Source organism: Symphalangus syndactylus, chromosome 7 (assembly GCF_028878055.3).
Source record: "Symphalangus syndactylus isolate Jambi chromosome 7, NHGRI_mSymSyn1-v2.1_pri, whole genome shotgun sequence".
NCBI lineage: Eukaryota > Metazoa > Chordata > Mammalia > Primates > Hylobatidae > Symphalangus > Symphalangus syndactylus.
Genome location: NC_072429.2, coordinates 136,034,257 through 136,042,966, shown reverse-complemented (window position 1 = coordinate 136,042,966; position 8,710 = coordinate 136,034,257).

Here is an 8,710-nt window from a genome sequence, read left to right as displayed (position 1 = left end):
TATTTTAAAATGAATGAAAATAAAGATATAGCATAACAAAGTGTGTGGCATGCATCTAAGGAAATGCTTCATGCCTGTAAGCACCTATATGAATGAAGAAGTATCTCCAATCAGCAACTTAAGTTTATACCTTAAGAAACTAGAACAGAAGACCTAACTAAGCTCAGAAAGCCCAAATGGGAAGAGATAATGAAGATTAGAGTGAAAATAATTAAAAAACAATAGAAAAATAATAGAGAAATTTAGCAAAACCAAAAGTTGCTTCTTTGGAAAGAACCAGCAACAAAACTGAAAAAACTTTAAATTAAAAAAAAGAGAGGAGTCAGATTACTAAAGTGTAGAATGAAACAGTGGACTTACTACTGATCTTATGGAAATAATAGTAATTAAAATATTATAAAGAAATAGTGTAAGCAGTTGTGTGTCATCAAATTGTGTAATTTAGATGACATAGACATTCCATAGAGAGACCTAAGCTACTGAAATTGACTCAGGAAGAAATAGAAAATGTGACTGGTTTTATAACAAGTAAAACAATTGAATTGTTATTATTAAGGCTTATCACAAAACAGTCCCAGTCCCAAAATTGTTTCAATTATGAATTCTACTAAGTCTTTAAAGAATTTACACCAATCTTTATACATTGTTTTTTTAAAAATCGCAAAGGACAAAACACTTTATAACCAACTGCATAAATTTAGTATTGCTCTGATAACAAAACCACACCAAGAAATTATAAGGAAACTTCGGACAACATCCTCTATGAATAAAGAAGCAAAAATCCCCAACAAAATACTATTGAGCTGAATCTACCATATATAAAAAGAATTATATACAACATCCAGGTGGAATTTATATCAGAAATTCAAGGTTTGTCTGACATATGAAAATCAATGTAATATCCCATAATAATAGAATAAAGAAAAAAAACAAATGATCTTCTCAATAGATAAAGAATTAAAATCATTTCACAAATCAAACATGCTTTAAAAAGAAAATACTCAACAAATTGGAATAGAAGGGAATTCCTTCAAACTGTTAAAGACCATAGCTACCTTCATACTTAATAGTGAAAGATCGAAAATTTTTTTCATCAAATTAGGAACAAGGCAAGAATATTTGTTCTCACCACATCTATTCAACATGGTTTTAGACATACTACCTAGAGTAATTAGGAATAAAAGTAAAATATAAAGCATTAATATTTAAAAGGATAAAAGTAAATCTCTATTTACAGATGACATTAAATTGAATAAAAAATAGTAAGGAATCTACAATCAGAAAAATAAATGACTTCAGCAAGGTTTTAGAATATAAGATCAATATAAATAAATCAATTGTTTTTGTATACTTTGTCAATGAATCATCCAAAATGGAAATAATAAAAATATATTAATTTCTAATAACATCTGGAAAAATAAAAAAGAAACTTGGGAATACATTTAACAAAAGAAGCATAAAACTTGTACACCATAAACTACAAAACATTGTTGAAGGAAATTAAAGAAGGCATAAATCGATGAAAAGACATTTTATATTTTTATGTTCATAGATATGAAGATATAACATAGTTAAGATGGGAACCCTCCCTAAATTGAGCTACAGATCTAAAATAACCCTTATCAAATACTAGATGGATTTTTTGGAAAAAAAAAAAGAAAAACAACTCACAATCTGGTCCTAAATCCATATGGACATTAAAAAGTCCTAGCATGGCCAAAACACATGAGAAAATGCTCATCATCACTGGTCATCAGAGAAATGCAAATCAAAACCAAAATGAGATACCATCTCACGCCAGTTAGAATGGCTATCATTAAAAAGTCAGGAAAAAACAGGTGCTGGAGAGGATGTGGAGAAATAGGAACACTTTTACACTGTTGGTGGGACTGTAAACTAGTTCAACCATGGTGGAAGTCAGTGTGGCGATTCCTCAGGGATCAACTAGAAATACCATTTGACCCAGCCATCCCATTACAGGGCATATACCCAAAGGATTATAAATCATGCTGCTATAACGACAGATGCACACATATGTTTATAGTGGCACTATTCACAATAGTAAAGACTTGGAACCAACCTAAATGTCCAACAACGATAGTATGGATTAAGAAAATATGGCACATATACACCATGGAATACTATGCAGTCATAAAAAATGATGAGTTCATGTCCTTTGTAGGGACATGGATGAAAGTGGAAAACATCATTCTCAGCAAACTATCGCAAGGACAAAAAACCAAACACCGCATGTTCTCACTCATAGGTGGGAATTGAACAATGAAAACTCATGGACACAGGAAGGGGAACATCACACACCGGGGACTGTTGTGGGGTGACGGGAGCGGGGAGGGATAGCATTAGGAGATATACCTATTGCTAAATGACGAGTTAATGGGTGCAGCACACCAACATGGCACATGTATACGTATGTAACAAACCTGCACGTTGTGCACATGTACCCTAAAACTTAAAAGAATATTAATAATAATAAAATAAAATAAAAATAAAAAAATTTGAAGATCTTACAATTCTTGATTTCAAAAAGTTATTATAAAATTACTCTAATTGGGACAGTGTGGTATTGTCATAAAGACTTATAGAAAGAATGGAATTGAGGGTCAAGAAATATACTCTTACATTTGTGGTCAGTTGATTTTCAGAAAGTGTGCCAATGGGAGAAGAATAATCTTTTCAGCAAATCATACTGGTACAATAGGATACCTATGGGCAAAATAATTATTCTGGACTCCTACTCCATGCTACATGTAACAGAAATTGTTATATAGACCAAAATGGATCATTGACATATCACATATTATTTATTATTGACATAAATGTTAAGACCAAAAACTATAAAACTCATAGAAGGAAATAGGAATAAATATCCATGATTCGGGGTTAAGCAGTGTTTCCTGGATATGATACAAAATGCAAGAGCAAAAAAAAAAAAAATAGGATTTTCACGAAAATTAGAAAAAAAATTATACTTCACAGAAAATCATCAAGAAAGCGATAATCAGCCACAGAATGGGGGGATGTATTTTCAAATCATATATCTGATAAGGCACTTGTATCCAGAATATAGAAAGAACACTTATAACTCAACAAACATATAGAAAATTTAATTTTCAATGGCCAAATAACTTGAATAGATAATTCTTCAAAGAAGATACAAAAATTGTTAATAAATATATGCAAAGGTATTCAACATCATCACGGAAATCAAAATCACAATGAGGTACCACTTTGCATCTAGTAGGATAGATAAAATTACAGAGAAACTATCATGTCTTGATGAGGGTACGGAAAAATTGGAACCCTTAAATACTGCTAAATGTTGCAGCCTCCCTGTAAACACTTTGTCAACTTTTCATTTTATTTCATTTTTATTTTATTTTTTATTTTTTATTTTTTTATTTTTGAGACGGAGTCTCGCTCTGTCGCCCAGGCTGGAGTGCAGTGGCGCAATCTAGGCTCGCTGCAAGCTCCACCTCTTGGGTTCACGCCATTCTCCTGCCCCAGCCCCCCGAGTAGCTGGGACTACAGGCGCCCACCACAACACCTGGCTAATTTTTCATGTTTTTATAGAGACAATACTTTGTCAACTTTTCAAAATGTTACATCTAGAGTTACCATATGAGTCAGCAATTCTATTTCTAGGAATTTACCCAAGAAAATTGAAAACATATGTCTTCAAAAAGCCTTGTATACAAATATTGATAGCAGAATTATTCATAATAATAAAAAGATTAAAACAACCCATATGTCCATCAACTGATAAATAAAATTTAGTATATCTACTCAATAGAATATTATTTAGCAATAAAATGAAATGAAGTACCGATATATACTACAAAATGAATGAACCTTGAAAACATTATGCTTACAGAATGAAGCCAACCACAAAAGGCCATATTTGTATGACTCCATTTATATAAAAATTCCAGAATAAGCAAATACAGAGAGAGAAAGTAGATTAGCAATGAGGGGGCAATGAGGACTGAGTACAAGGGTATAATTTTCTAAAATTACACAATGATGATGTTTGCACAACTCTGCAAATTTACTAAAAATTGCTGAATTATATATACACTTTAAGGAGTAAATTGTATGTTATGTCAATTATATCTCAGTAAAAATGTAATTGTTTATTAAAGAAGTAAACAAACCTCATTTCAGGTTGCATGACTTTGTACTCTTGTTCACCTTTTAGCTCTTGAGCTCCTCTCCATCCTCTATGAGTTGGAGCTTCTTACATCTTTGGAGACCTCCAAAAGGACCAGATTCTGGATTGACATCTGATTTCCAAACCTAACAGGATCTACTCACTCTAAATCTTCACTGTGCCCAGGGCTAAAAGCAAGCAACACCTAAAACTGGCTCTGTTACTGGTGGCAGTTATAATAGTAACATAAGGCAGGGAGTCAGGGAGAGTCATTCAGTAAGAAACTTAGACATCTAGGCATTAGCTGAGTTCTGCTGGGCTGTATTTCTGCAGAAAATTACAAAATCACATTTTGCATGAGAAAACAGAGGTTGCTGACAATAAAGTAAAACCCAACGAGTTTTATGTCCATTTATCAAAGAACTTTCAGTTTGTGTTTTGAAGTAGGTAAAACAATAACAAATACTGAGGAAATAATGTTAATCTGTATTCAGAGCATTTTATTATAGAAATATAGGAGAAAACCAATACTGCAAGTCTTGTTAGATTTAGCCAAATTGTGCTTACAGTGACAGTTAATTTTGCAGTGTTATATTGGAAAACACTTTAAAAGTGAATGAGAGAAATTTTATTGCAGGGAAAAAATGATGCTCTTAGATTTTGAAGAAGACTAGTATTCTGAATGAGAAAGGTGAGAGAAATTTTCTCCAAACCAGTCTATGATTCTGGATATATTCTGATTTATTTCTTTGTCAAAAACACTGAGGAAGGAAGTAAAATCTTTCAATTTTATAAGTGTAAATGACCTGCAATGGTGGAGAATAAACTTTCTGAGAATAATTCATTCATTTATTTCGTTTAACAAACATTTACTGAGCTTTGGGCCATGCATTATCTTAACCATTAGAGTTACACTAATGAGAGGATACTACAAACCCCTTTTCTCCTTGAGCCACAACAACCCATTCTCCACCCTGTTGACAAGATGAACTTTAAGGTACATACATCGTATCATATTTAAAACATAATCTGAATGTCTTACCCAGACTTTCAAAGCTAGACTTGTTAAGGCTTTTGAATGGGGAGAACATGTTCTCTTTGTAAAGAAAGTTCTCTCCTTAGTTCCTCTATCATTTTCATCTCAGCTACTCTTCAAAGGGCTCACCTCACCATCTAATGTCAAGGGGTGCACCAGACACTCAATGTTATTAGGTTGGTGGAAAATTACAGGCGGTTTTTGCCATTAAAAGTAACATCGAAATCAAAATCACAAAGAGATACCACTTCGCATCTACTAGATAGATAAAATTATAAAGAGAGAAACTATCATGTGTTGATGAGTATAAGGAAAAATGGGAACCTTATATACTCCTGGTGAGAATGTTAAATGCTGTAGCCTCCCTGTAAACAGTTTGTCGGCTTCTCAAAATGTTACATCTAGAGTTACCATATGAGTCAGCAATTCCGTTTCTAGGAATTTATCCAAGAAAATTGAAAACATATGTCTTTACAAAGCCTTGTATACAAATATTGATAGCAGCATTATTCATAATAATAAAAAGATTGAAACAACTCGTATGTCCATCAACTGATAAATAGATAAACAAAATTTGGTATATTCTAATATATCACCATTCCCATAATTGTACTCTTTCTATAATTGCTCATTTTCTGAATTTATCATGTTTATGCTTCACTTTTTAGAACATGCTCAGTCCCAACAGTAGACAAAATGCTGGCTCCAGGAGCTCAAACACCTCTTCTGCCTTCCTCACTGCTGAATCTTCTGTGCCACATTGGAGTTACTCAGTAAATGTTTGATGAATCAACTATTCGTGTCTTTGTTGTGGCTTATAGACATCAGAGCAAATCAATATCAATAAATGTAGGGAGTGCTCTAAAGAAGTGGTACAGTATAAGCATATATAATGGTGGGTGGGGAGTCTACTCTGGAGAATCAGAAAGTCTCCTGGTTAACTGAAAGCTGAGGAGACGGACATGAGCAGGGATGCAAGGCAGGGCTACAAACCTACAGTGGTGGACAGGATGTTGAAGTCCTTACTCTTTGAAAAAGCACTTGATAATTGTTAAATATAATTCACTTGCTTACGGATTAATTAATGAATCCACAAAAACTTGCATATTACTTGGGGTAGCCATGTAACTCAGAAATGCTAATGCGGTGGTCTACAAGAGAGATAGAGACCCCAGCTGTCTATGAGATCTCTGTCCAGAGTTCTCTGCTAGTTAAATAACCATACCAAATGTCAGTGAAATTTCTCCCAATTGTTTCTCTGGACTTTGCCACTGTCATGTTCTCTCCCACAAGCCCATTTCATGGTCTATCTATTTTTATGCCCTTGATTTTCTCTGTGTATTTCCGACCTTGCCTGAACTTTAGGCTTACCCAGCATTCAGCTTACTTGATTTTGACATTCTATGCATGCAACAAAATATCACGTGTACACCATAAATATGTACAAATAGTATGCATCAATAAAAAAGACAAAACACTAAAAAACTATTATTTTAATAATTACAACATTGGAATAAAACGATCATCCTTAAGGCTTCCTCTGTTATAATAGTGGTGATAAAACAACAGACAACAGAGTGGAGAGGCTTCTGGAAAGTCTTCAACACTTTACAGCAACTTGCAGCTCTCTTTTTCCCACTGCTGAATCACAGGGTTAACCCAACATATTCTGCTTCTCAATTTCCCTTTGGGACCTAGCCTAGTTTTCTCTCATCCATCCATGTTTTCATCCAACCATTCATATTTCCACCTATCTATGCATTTTTTGTTCATCAATCCACTCAAACATTTGTTGATTTTACTAATTTATTCTACAAACATATTTTATACATTTAATGAGCTGGATGTTGATCTAAGTTCTATAGAATCATAAAATACACAAAATTCCCCACAAATACTCATCCTCACTTGGAAAGACAGATCAGTAAAAAACAAAAACCAGGCCAGGCACAGTGGCTCACCCCTGTAATCCTAGCACTTTGGGAGGCCGAGACAGGCGGATCACGAGGTCAGGAGATCCAGAGCATCCTGGCTAACACAGTGAAACTCCGTCTCTACTAAAAAAATACAAAAAATTAGCCAGGCGTGCTGGCGGGCACCTGTAGTCCCAGCTACTGAGGAGGCTGAGGCAGGAGAATGGCGTGAACCTGGGAGGTGGAGCTTGCAGTGAGCCCAGATCGCGCCACTGCACTCCAGCCTGGGCGACAGAGCAAGGCTCCATCTCAAAAAAAAAAAAAAAAAGGAAAACCAGCAATAAAAAAAAGGAAAACCAGCAATAATTCTGCCTCAGGAAAAATAACCCAAAATTTCTAGTGACATTGCTATTCAAAGACTCTATGATGCAGACATGTATGGCAAATTGGGGGAGAAAAAAAAGAGAAAGAGAAGAAGCTGATGAAATAACCAAAGCAATGTACAAGTGTGATCAAGCAACATAGAAATGCTTGTTTATTGTAACCAACTTCACACCATATCCAGGATTGGCAGAAACCAAAGGACACAGGTTTCAACTTGGGCCACTTCCTACCAACAAGTCAGTAATAAAGAGAATTAGTTGCTCAAAATCTCAGTTTCCACCTATGTAAGATGGGAACAATAATCTCGACCTTAACATAGTGTTATGCTAATTAAATAAGAGAAAAAGGCATATTAATTCTGTGACCCCATGCTGAAAATCCATAGATAGTCCAGGCAGCATTCTAGAGCATGAATAGGATTCTCTATTATTTGAATGTATAAGACCAGACTTTGCCTGAAACTTACATTCTCTATTGTTATCTGATTTGACCTAAAGCATGTTTATGAAAATGTGACGGAAAATGTGACATTATTGTGATTTTTTCAAAAGGACTGATTCTATACTTTAATGCACATTGGTAATAGCACAACAAATCTAACATTGGTAAAAGGCAATGGCTTTTTGTGGCTAATAATTCATATAATGTTAGATTACATTCAGATGTGCACACCTTTCCTTCTCAGATCTAATACTTCAATTTATTAATCAAGTTGAAGCTAGCCACATGCAGGAAGCCTTGTATTCAATAATGCGCTTTGTATCTTACAAACTTGGTAATGCACGACCTGTCTCTGAAGGGTGAAACACTTCAGTTCTTTCTTTAATAACTGGGGGATGACGCCTCCCAAATCCATTTCTGACAACTCAGGCATAGTTGATTAAATCGCACATCTCTCCTCCCCCTTACTGTCCAAGAAATGCAGGATGCTCAAACTGAAGAGATGTTGATTAAGATGATGTTGGACAATTAATTATGCACCATGATAACCTCTGACCTGTGCAAGTTCTTTCTGTTTTAATCAGTTCAGACTCCAAATTAACAGATAATTACATTCTTGTGTTTTAATCAAGCCATGGGCAGCGGGGGAAAGACGGTGAAGTACAAATCAAGAAGAGAATTCATGTTGAGCTAATTTTTGTTTTAAAAATGAAAGGTTTGAAAGGATAATTACTTCAATTATTTTACTTTCTTTTATACCTAGAACTC